We start from the raw sequence: 12,087 nt of genomic DNA, 5'->3' as shown, positions 1-12,087 counted from the left end.
TTTTAAGTAAACATGATCAGTTTGTTTATTTTTAACATTTGGAGACTGATTAGTATTATATATGGTTTAGAGGGAAATTGCGTATAATTAAGTAGTAATTTGCATTTAAATTCAGGCATTGAAAAACTAGAAAAATACTCTCCTAGTAATGTACTCTTAATTTTGAAATCCATAAACAATAACAAATTTTAAAAAAGAAGCAGTTTGTAATATCAATTCTGAGACTAGTCATTTACTTGGTTGTTAATACTTGATAGGGAGCTAAATTAGTGCAGGAACACCATGGGGGATGAGACCATACTTAGAAAAATATGTTTTTGTTTCATTATGACTTTACTGCTCTCTGAGATTCTTACGGTCTAAGATTAAAGTACTCAGATGCTGTATAGCCTGTTTTGATGGTGATGGGATTGGGGAGATGGTATTGCTTTGTGCAGTGTGGGAGCAGAAAGTAATTGCTTTTGATTACATACTTGTGAGAAAAAAATGAGTTTAGCCCTTCTCAGCAGTCAAGAGAGTTGTTTTTTTTTCTGCAGTCTCGAAGAGAAAAAATTGCTCAAGGCATTCACCCCACAGTTTGAACACATAATTGGGCTCGGCCTTCATTCCATTCACTAATTGGTCTAACCTACTAATTTAAGTTGATAACAAATTTTTTTAATGAAATTATGGATAGTGAAAGATTCCTTAAAGAATATTTTGTATTTAAGTGTTAAAAAGTTAAAGGTAAATTCATTTTTATGGCCATCAGGGTAAAAAAATTAATTCACAGATATTTTTGTTATCAAGTTACAGTTTTTGAACTTATTTTTATGTCTCATGTGACCGGAGTTATTTTCCCAACAAATATTAGTGGCTGTTAGTTATTTTTCAGTGAAGTTGCCTCCTAAATATGGTAGCATGGTATACAGCCTGCTCTGCTCCTAAGGTATTGATATTTAATTCATTTGTAAAGATGCCTCAGAGGAACATCACTGCTGAATATTCACTCCTTCAGAAGGCATTTACTGGGGGCCCATTCTGCCCTAGGCAATGTGCTAGTTACTCTTCAAGAGCTCAGACCTGTATTGGAGAAAGATTTGTGAACAGATAAATTATGGTAAGTGGTTGACAAACATATACAAATTAAAATATTTTAGAGGACTTATTCTACCTGTTCATCTTTCTGAAAGTGGTCCAGATCAGAGTGCTATTGTGTAATATTTATTTAATACTAGAACATGCCACAAAACAGGTCAAATTGTATGACCTTAGTGGATTCTAGTATATCATTTACCTTTTGAATGACTTTGGTCATTAAATAGCTTAGGTTTAAGTTTCAGTTTTCTTCCATCGGTTTCTTTCTCTTTGAAGGGTTCATGAATGTTTAGCCTTCACTAATACTCTTTTGTATAGTTTTCAAACTCTTGAAGTTGTTTAACTTTATTGCAGTTTGTGTCTGTGTGCACATGTGTGTGTGTATGCACATGCCTGAGGCCTTGTTATGGTGTTATATCGCCATGATGTTTTCCTGGTGGGACTGTTGAAGTCTGTTCTACAAATTATGGTTTAATAGAGAGAGATGAGTATTCATTTACTTAATAGAAGCCAAATAGTCAAGATAGATATACATTTTGTCAGCCTGAATTGAACAGTACCATATGATTTTAATATGAATTTTTGTTACCTTGAGTAGTTGGGAATTTGTACCATGTTTTTCAGAGCTTGTAGCTGAAGCATTCATTTCAGTGTAGTTTGCTTGTTGGTGTTGAGATGCTAATAGTCAACATCTGTCCATTGTATTTTCTATTCATTGTCCTTTTTGGCCAGAGATTGGGTAAAGATAATCTAATACTATACATTTTCTTACATTTTCTGTAGTGTCCCATTGCTTTTATCCAGAGATCCAGCCGAGGCTGTTTTAACTCCTCTCTTGTGCGCTTAGGAAGTTTAACTCCAAGGATCCTGGTGTATGTAATGAAGTGAAAACAGTTAAAACCTCCCAGCTGTGATCTAGTTTTTCATGTCTTGGTGAAGAAGGAAACCCAGCCAGGCTGCATAAATGGTTTATAGAAAGGACTTGAAAAGGATTTGAAAAAACAGTTCAACCACGCATTACCTGAATTGGGGCAGTGACTAGGAAGGCATGATCAGAATCCTAAAGGGGAGTGAGAACATGAAGTGGGGAATCATTTTTTTTTAACAAATTTTATTTTGGGATAATTTTAGATTTATAGAAAAGTTGCAAAGATAGTGTAGAGAGTTCCTGTATACCTTTCACCCAGCTTTGCTGTAATGTTAATGTCTTACATAAAACTGTGGCTCATTTGTCACATCTAGGAAATTAACATTGGTATAGTACTATTATCTGAAATACAGACTTTTTCTATTTCACAAGTTTTTTTTCACTAACATCCTTTTTCTGTTCTAGGATCTAATCTAGGATACCACATTGCATTTAGACCATGTATAATTTTGATAAATAGGTTGGGATTTCCATGAGCTTTTTCTGTGCCATCTATGTGGTCCAGTAATCCCCTCTGACCAGTGCTGAAGAGAGAAAGTCATTGACCATAAGAATAAACAAGACGGCATAGGTAGTGTTTTGTATCCCTTGATTTCAAAACACTGTTAACTCAGTGGAAGAGTTGGCTTTGCTCCCGGAAGGGTGGTGTGAAGTTTCCTGAGAAGCTGAGAGCCGATCCTGAATGAGGGGCCCTTCCTGGGCTCTACCAGCACCGTGTGCTCACCTCATAGATGTTACTACATGAAACTGTCACCAGTTATTTGCTTATCTGTCTTCTTTTCTAAACTGTGTTTCTAAGGGTCAGGGACTCTCTTACTCATTTTGAAATCCTCAGAGTTATTAATATGGTTATTAATACACATTTGAAGAAATTAACCCTTGCTTTGGTAACATTGATTATTAGGTCAACGGAAGTTTTGTTTTGAATACCGTACATGTTGTTTCTCCTTCAAATCAAGCCATCTTATAGTGACTTTTACTATATATAAATTATATCTCATTTATATGCCATTTCTGTGGCTAGTTGAGTATGTCTTCCTGGAATCCTAAACAAAGAGCAACAGAAATGCTCATTTAAGTTTGCTCTTCTTTTTGATTATATAAATAATTTTCCTTAAAAATAGGTGTAGCGTTGAAAGTAATGGATGGTAATAGAGGTAGCAATTTTGTTAGCTTTTAAGTATATGTGTGACAATTCCAGTTCCACCCTCCTGGGCTGTAGGTCTGGCCGTTTGCCTGCCACTTCATGCACAGTTAATGAAATAACAACTTCCTAGACTTATTGAGGGAGACGGCTTGTCAGATTCAGAGAATTAGTTTAAAATTTTTCCTGTTATCGCCAAGATTCAGTGGCCCAGGGTCACCTTAGCATAAAAACTGCCATGGTATGGGAACACAGGGGCCCGTCCTAATTCTGTGGATCAGGCACAGTAGTGTCAGTTTGGTAAGTAGAAAAAACATCAGGATAGGAGGGAATTGTAAATCGAAACTGCTATTTTCTTGATTTAGACTAAGACTGTGAAAGGAGCATAGATGAACCAGTTTTCTGTTTTGTTTTTCTTCAGACATCTTACAGAGTTATAAAACGAGCAACAATAAACTGTCACTTCTCTCTGTTTTACTCATATTAGCTTCGAATCCATTTTTCTACTTTCTCTGAAGTGTGCTGAGAATGGTAAACTGTATTCAGGGTGGGGGAGGGGGCTGGCAGTTGAATCTAAACTATACTTTCATGTATACTATTCATTTCGAGTCTGAAGTATACATTTTGAGTATAAAAACGTGCTATTATCTTGGTGAACTTAACCTTTATAGGCCTAAATTTTCTTTTAACCAGTGAGTGAGGATAACTTTTTCCAGCCTCCTACGAAGTTAGAGTGACTCAGTATGGTGAGAATGATCTTATAAAAGCTTCTCTTTAAAGCCAGAAGGGTAAGTAGTTCATTGTCCTTGGCTTAACTTGAAGGTGCATACTCTGGGTTTTGGAGGGGTCCAGAGGTTTTATATCACTTTGAGGAGAACTGAGGGACTAAAACCCTGGCTAAATTTAGAAATGCCATTTATTAGTTTGAAGAAGGGGAAAATCTCTTAAAAGATAAAAATCTTTCAAAATTCTGAAATAGACTTAAATAGCGCTTGCTAATGTGGGAAGCTGAATTCAACAGAAAGGGATAATAAAACTGAATAACTAATCATGAGAAGTGGAATTCAGGAGTTTTAAAACTCATTAAAATTTTTGGGAAGAGATTTTCTTTTGTGAAACTTTTAGATAAAACTTCTAGAAGAAAACAGAAGAAAATCTTTATGACCTTGAGTTAGGCAAAGATTTTTTTTAAAAAAATGACACAAAATACACTATAAAAGAAAAATTTGGTAAATTGGATTTCATCAAATTAAAAACATTTCTCTTTTTAAACAAAACTATTAAGAAAATGAAAAAAGAAGCCCTAGGAAATATTTTCCAAACGTATCTCCAATAAAGGACTCATATTCAGAATATATAAAGAACTCTTACAACTCAATAATAAGACAAACAGCTCAATTTAAAAAAATGGTAATACTTTGAGATAACAAAGAAGATTCACACTTAGCCAAAAAGAACATGTAAAGATAGTATCATTGGGAAAACAATATTGTTAGTCCTTAGGGAAATGCAAATTAAAATCTCAATGAGATACCACTTCACACCTGTTAGAATGGGTAAGATTTAAAAGATTGATAGTGCTATTGTTGGTGGACCCCCTTGCTGATGAATTCCATTGCTGGTGGAAATGCAAGGTGGGATAGCCACTCTGGAAAACAGCTGGGCAGTTACTTATAAGTTAAATATATACTTAACATATGATCTAACAATCCCACTCTTAGTTATTTACTCACGAGAAATGAAAACATGTTCACACAAAGACTTGTACTTGAATGTTCATAGTAGCTTTACCCATAATAGCCCCAAACTGGATGGAACTCAAATGTCCTTCAGCTGGCGCATGGGTAAACAAATTGTTGTATGTCTATGTAATGGCCTACTACACAGCAATAAAGAGAAATGAACTACCAATACATGTAACAACATGTACAGATCTAAAAATCATTATGTCCAGTGAAAAAAATGCCACACACGAAAGACTACATTCTGTATATGATGCCATTTATATGACATTCTGTATAAGGCAAAACCATAGTGATAGAAAGCGCACCAGTGGTCGTGCAGGGAGTTGGAGGAGGGGGACTGACTATAAAGAATCATGAGGAAACTTGGGGGATAATGAATGTTTTATATCATAACCATATACAGTTGTCAAAACTCTTTAAATTGGTGACTTACTATATATAAATCAAAGCTGATTTCGACAAAATTTTTGCCAGTGATTTATGCAGGATTAGAGAATGGATTCAGATTAGTTTGGATCTGATTTTGTTATAGGAGCTAAAACAATATTGAAATAATAGTATCACTGAATTGAGTTGCGGAGAGCTTACTAGTTATTAGTGTTTGGTCAGGTTTAGGTTAAAATTTTTATTCATGAAAACAGATGGAAATAAGATAAAATTTTTAGTTGAAGTTGTTAGATCAGAAAATGAGAGTTCTAAGTAAAGAAAAGCCTTGGGGAGCTGATTTTGAATCCCCCCTCTGGCTTAAATTTTTACTTGGTCTAATACTGTTGACTAAAAATTTCTAGAAATAATCGCCCTCTTTTGTCCCCAATAAACCACTTTTATAATTTTTGTCCTCTGATTGTTACTTCTCACTCTTCTTTGCTAGCTCCTCTTTTTTGGCGGGGTGGAGTGGGGAGGAGAGTACATTTAAGATTGGTCCCCTTAGGATTCTATGATTAGTCATTTTCTTGGTCACTCAGTTGTCAACTAGGTGACTATAGGCAAGTTATTTTAGCTCTCTGTGCCTTTATTTCTTTATAAAATATGGATAATAATATGATTACCTTATATGGTTGATGGAGAGTTAAATGAGATAATACATGAAGTACTTCAAACAGTGCTGGCCTATAATACATTCTCAAAAAAGGTAGATTTTTGTTCTTAGCATCATACTTAGAAAAGCACCAGAAAACTTAGTATTTTGGATTGCTGTTGTCATTGTTTCCAGTGGAATTCATTTGGAAAATGAGTTAGTTCCTCAGGTATACTCAGTGCCATCTTCCTCATTTATTGCAGGTTAGGCTGCCATGGCTTGGGTACAAACTGCAATCATAACCAGGCAACCCAGCAGCCTGGTTTGTACATAGAGCCATATCTCTCGAGGCACTCCTATAGTGCCGAGACACCTGGAAAGAGTTTCCAGTCTCAGTCTACCTTTCCCTTATACTCTAAGTCTGGCCCCACCTAGAGCAGCTGAATTCTTTCTGTCACCAGGCAGTTGGCCAACCATCTTGTCAACGTCATGAGTAAAGGCAATGAAGCAACAGCTCAAGTTTATTAGAAGCAAAAGTACACTCTTAAAAGCCCCTGACTTTTTGTGAGTTTGAGGGTTTTACCTGTTCATGTAACTAAGGGGTGGAATATTCATGATCTTGGGGGTGGTCTCTTCATACAAAGAAGGTGGTTTTTCTTGGAATCAGGGAGATACCCTTTTTCTTGCCATGTTTGAGTTTTGCAGAACTGTCATGGCGTCAGATGCATGATGGGTATAGTGTTAACTGCAATGCTAATTTGTTACAATAGCTGTATAATAAGAGAAGAATTAGGCCAAAGGTGAACTGGGCATGATCTGCACGTGTGTCTTTGTGGGAAAGACCACCTGTGTCTCTGGGTCAGGCTGTCGTGGGCTTTGTGCCCCTCTAAGGGCCTAACAGGGCTCATGGTGACCATATCTGTGCCCTGTGGGTTTCTCTCATTCCTGCTCATTTCTGTCTGCTTACTCTAACTCTTCTTCATTTTGTGTAAAATGCATCTTCATTTTACATCTGAGGCAACTGAAGAGATGTTAAGTAGCTTGTCAATCAGTGGTAAATCTCATGCTCTCGACCACTACACTGTACTCTACTTGGAGTCAGTCATCCCAGTTCGGTTCCAGGTGCTGTTTTAGACACCGTGCATTCATAATGCTGAGCTTTCCATCACTCCCTTTCTTGACTCAGTACTTTCTTTTACTTATGCTGTTCTTTCTGCCTAGGATACTAGTCTTTTTTCCTCCTGCCTTGCCAATGCTTACTCATTCTTAAATAACAGCTCTATTGTCTCTCCTGTGAAAATTTCCCCACTCTCTCAGGCAAAGTTACCTCTTTCCGTCCTTTGCCCACCACACATTATTCTTCTTTTGTGATACTTGCCACATAAATTGTCTATTTCTCAGCCTGTCTTATTTATCTTGTGACTTTAGCTTTTGGCATATAGTAAATGCTCAAGAAGTATGAAATGAAGAATGAATGATACAGAAGAACCTAAAGATGTTGATAGTGAATTACAGTAAATTTCCTATGTTTTAGCATATACGATGTTTTAGTAAATTATTTTAGCATAGATATCTAAGGATGAGGGAACATAAAAAATAGTTCTATTTAAAATGTGAGTATATAAGATAGGTGGTAATGGGGTAATAGACTAGAAATTGAGTGGCAGTTATATGCTTTTCACATTTTTAAGCTCAGGTACCTCTAGTAGAAGAGGAGAGTGGGTATAGAACCCTGTGGGGGCTGGGAACAGAACCGCAAGCAGCCTTTCTGCCTCTAGAACAAAATGTCTATGAATACTTTGAACATATCCATGTTTCACCTTTAGAAATTCATGCATATTTTCTATTCTATTTTATTATATATGGATTTGTTTCAACATGAAAATGCTTTCTTCTCCTCGCCCCCCTCATTCTCTAGGAACTAGATGCGCAGGAACATATGTCATTTATCTTCTGACTTCTGGCACATTCTGGCATGCCCCAATGCCCAAATCTGGGAAGCAGGGATAGGGTTATAGTCTAATGCGGCAGCATTCTAGCTTTCTGTGATTTGGGGGATTGTCTACTCAGGAGTATTATGTCATGGAACTGAGGAGGGTGAGCTCATCCTGTTCTGACTAACGCGGCTGTTCCTGGAAGGCTGCAGTCAGTTGGAGGCACCTCATTACCAGATCACTGGGGACTAGCTGGAGAGAGTTCACAGAAGACCCACAGGAATGATTAAGAGACTGGAGGGGCTGACTGATGAGGAAAGAATATAAATGAAAACTGTATAACTTGGCTGAACCAAGATAGCAGGAATACACGACTGTATAAATATCTCAAGATTATAAACTTGATGGGGAAGGGCAATCTTTTATGGTGGGATTTTGGGGTAAGGAGATAAACCAAGGGTGAAATTAAGCAAAGGAAAATATAAACTAATAATCTAAAGTATCTGATGGTAAACTTTATTTCTTGGAACCTTCTTAGTTAGACCCCTAACCTGTGGCCCTTTTGCTAATCGAATGATTTGGTTTTTTAATTTGATTTACCTGGACTCATGGCTGGTGCTTCTGTGTAGAAAATGCTGGAGACTACATCTGACCAAGCCAACAACTTTCTTTTGTCCTGTCTTGTTTTGTGAACTCAGTGGGTGATATTTGGAACTCCTGTGTGCTGCCACTACCTCTTTATTCACCAGAATTCTAAGTGGACTTTCATGTCATTTTTTTCACACCTTTTTAGAACAGCACTTTAAAAGTAGAGACTGAATCAGTGATATTTATTATAATAATTTTAGAAACCCAGATATAGTATTTGGTTCCTGAGGTACTGGTTTTAGGAGATTATAGCTTTGATGAAATGCAAGTGTGCTTGTATGAAACACGTACTTTGGGAAATGATTATATAAAATTCCTATTTGGGGCATGGGAGGCATAAAGCTTTTAAATAACAGTTGAAATTAGCCAGGAGAAACATTTGCATAATGTTGGAAGTTTTATAGCTCTTTTCCTAAGAGGGTATAGTGGAACTGGAAAAAAATTATTTTATGTTTTTTTTATTTATTAAAATGAGTTCATTTATATAAGGCAGTTATACAGCTTTAAGACTAAACCGCTACACCAGAGATTAGTAAACTTTTTTTGTAAAGGATCAGATAGGAAAACTCTGTAGGCCATACATCTCTGCTGCAGCTACTCAGCTCTGCTGTTGTAGTGCAAAAGCAGTCATAGAGAACATGTAAACTAATGAACTTGGCTGCATTCATTTTTTTTTTTTTTTAAACAAAAACAAGTGGCTGTCTGGATTTGGCCTGCAGGCTGTAGTTTGCCAACTCCTGCTCTAGACCTTTGCTCCTGAAAGCATGATTTGTAGACCAGCAGCATCAGCATTACCTATGAGCCTGTTAGAGGTAATAGTGACTGCTCTAGAGTCTAGACCATGCTTCTCTAATTTTAACATGCCTAGCAATCACTTGGGGGTGGGGTACAGGCTCTGAGATAGACTCTGAACACTATACTAGCCACTGAGAGGCAAAGATGTGTAATACCCAGTCAGTGTCCTCAGGAAACCTACAATCCATTAGGAGAAACTACTGTAAAAACAAATAATTATAATACAGACTAATAAATGCTATATTAGAGGTATCTTCAGCATAGGTGTATAACAACGAATGAGGTGGTTAGTTTTGCCCTGTGTGGGGGAAGCTCTCAGAGGGGCCTAGGAAAGGTGGCAGTGCTTGAATTGAGTCTCGAAGCTCATTAGAGACACTGAGGCATTGAGGTCGGGTGGGGTGGGTGGTGAGGTAAAGCGTGGTATAGTTCACGGTGGGGCACAGTAAAGATGATAGAACTAGTAGTTATTTGATTTAATAATGAAATAGCTGATCACAAGGTTGGAGGCCCACTAAGATCACAATGAGTAGATATAAAAGTTTAGTGCATTCTATTATCTTTAGCTATTTTTTTGATATTGTTTCTTTATTTGATAAAAAGACAACTTGCCTAATCTTTTCTTCTTTTAGAAAAAAAAGTATTTTCCAGAAATAGAAACTTTTTGTATATTCTTGCATCATTAAGAATTTGGAAAACACTAAAAGGTACAGATAGAAAATAAAAATTATTTGTAATTCCATACACCAGGAGATGGCCACTGTTAACAGTTTTGCATTGTTCCACCCAGTCTTCTTTGTGTAATGTAATATTTTAAAAATTGGGTTCATGCTATGTAAATAATTTTTGCTTGCTTTTTCACTTAACATTTTATTTGTGAGCATTTCCTTGTGTTGTTATTCTTTAAAAGTGTTATTTTTAAAATGCTTATATAGCATTCTAATGGATCTCTTATAGTTTATGTAACTTCTCATGTTTGCAGATCTTTTAAGCTGTTTCCAATTGCTAGTTGACCCAGGTTTTGGCTCATGTACTTGGCAAATCTGTCACCATGTTTTAAAGTAAATACATATACTTATTTATTTTTAATTATAAAAGTTTGCCAACTTGTTTGATCTACTGGCCTTCACTCATTCTGTTCTTGTGCTCTTATTAGCATTTTGTGTTTTCTTTCTTGGTTTCCCATGGTAGAGAGGCAGTAGAGTAGTCATTAAAAGCATGGATTCTGGGTCCAGGTTGACTGGGTTTGACTAAGCTCTACTACTTATTGAGTGTAATCTTGAGAAAAGGTCTCAATTTCCTCATTTCTCTTCACCTTGTTGCCAGACCCATTAAACTGAAACCTGGCATGTTGTTGTGATGAGGCTCACTCTAAATCTGTGCTCTAGTTTGCTTATACTGAAGGATTGAGATCAACTGAAGTACTGGAGCTTCCTTCTGGAGTGACAAAGTTTGGGCAGAGAGATTGCCATTTGACTTTTCTTGTGGAGTTTTAATTGGGAAAACTTGGTCAGAGTTTACCTGCCCTTGGTTATTTTTAGTGTCCTGGGGTTTCTACTTCCTCTTTTTTGTTTTCTGGGGATGCTCTTTCAGAAGTAAAAACCTATTTAACAGACCCTTTTTTCTTTGTAGGGTGGGATCCTGAGGCAGCTGAACAGATGCCTCCTTCAGCAGTTGATTGTGCCCTTCACTAGAGAGAAGCCCAGGGATGATATATTTTTGGGTTATATTTCAACACCCTGGAAGTCATCTAGTTTATGCCAGGAACATTAACCATCTGCTTCTGTGACACACCCTCCGTGAAGGTCTGATGGACAGACACTTTCTGTTGACCTTGCAGCTGTTTTCTCTCATGTGGAAGTTGAAGACAAGGTGAAAGGGCCAAGTTACCTGCGTTGGTGAATAGGAGTGCTCCACTTGGTTCTCAGAACATGGGCCCTCGTTTGAAGGTAAGTCAATAGCCTAGTTAAGATTCACTTGTTACTGGGATGCAGAACATGGACTCAGTGCCCAGTTCCTTGCCTTTTCAGCAAGAACAAGCTGTTGAAGTGCACAGTGTTGGTTCGAATTGCCTTTGCTTCCGTAGGACATTTTTGGCGATAAAGAAATAAATACTCCATTTCTGGGATATCACTTTTTCACAGCTGATCTTTAATGTTGGGGCTAAAATTTATTTGATGATGTAATTATAAATCTTTGTACTCCCCCCAAAAAGCAGAGTTTCAGAATATATATATCAGTCATCTTTCTAACATTCTTTTGAGACAGGTATTTTCAAGTATTCCCCTCTTCCCTGCTTTTCTAGGTAATGTGAGCCAAAGTATGGTAGTATTAAACAGCTTGCCCCAGATTTTTTAGTAAGCAAGTGATATTTCTGCATTTGATAGTTGGTACTGCATTCCATTTTTCTCTGTCATACTTTATTTTTATTTCAAAAGATTTTTTAAAAGGCCATAAGCATTTATCTTTCTAATTTTAGCCTAATAGTAAGATTCTCACAGCATGATTGGGTAATGTTTTTCATACTTTTTTTTTACCTGTTTTCTTAAATCTTTTCTCAAATACTTCACTCTTCCTATGACTCCATTCTTTTCATGATTCGGTGTTGTATGAGGTTAAGAACATTGGTATTCACAATTAGACACAGGCTTGAGTCTCAGCTCTGTCACTTAACCAGCTGGGAGATGTTCAGCAAATTAAGTTTTCTAAGCCCAGATTTTTTTTATTTTGTAAAATAATAATAATGCAGTTTTACCAATAGTGACAATTACTTAGGCTAACATGTGAAACAGTGCAGCATT

General features: G+C 36.7%; 1 protein-coding gene across 4 annotated transcripts in view; it reads left to right on the top strand.

The window, feature by feature from the left end:
• AREL1 (apoptosis resistant E3 ubiquitin protein ligase 1) overlaps positions 1-12,087 on the top strand; it is a 37,698-nt gene that overhangs the window by 1,929 nt on the left and 23,682 nt on the right. For all 4 annotated transcript variants that reach the window (XM_039883808.1, XM_039883807.1, XM_039883805.1 and 1 more), the window contains exon 2: positions 10,919-11,235. The gene's annotated coding sequence lies outside the window, so the exon portion shown is untranslated. The remainder of the gene's footprint in view (positions 1-10,918; positions 11,236-12,087) is intronic.

Source organism: Pteropus medius, unplaced genomic scaffold (assembly GCF_902729225.1).
Source record: "Pteropus medius unplaced genomic scaffold, Ma_sr-lr_union100, whole genome shotgun sequence".
Taxonomy (NCBI): Eukaryota; Metazoa; Chordata; class Mammalia; order Chiroptera; family Pteropodidae; genus Pteropus; species Pteropus medius.
Note: the sequence above shows the minus strand (reverse complement) of the source record. Positions and strands in the feature narration are given on the sequence as shown.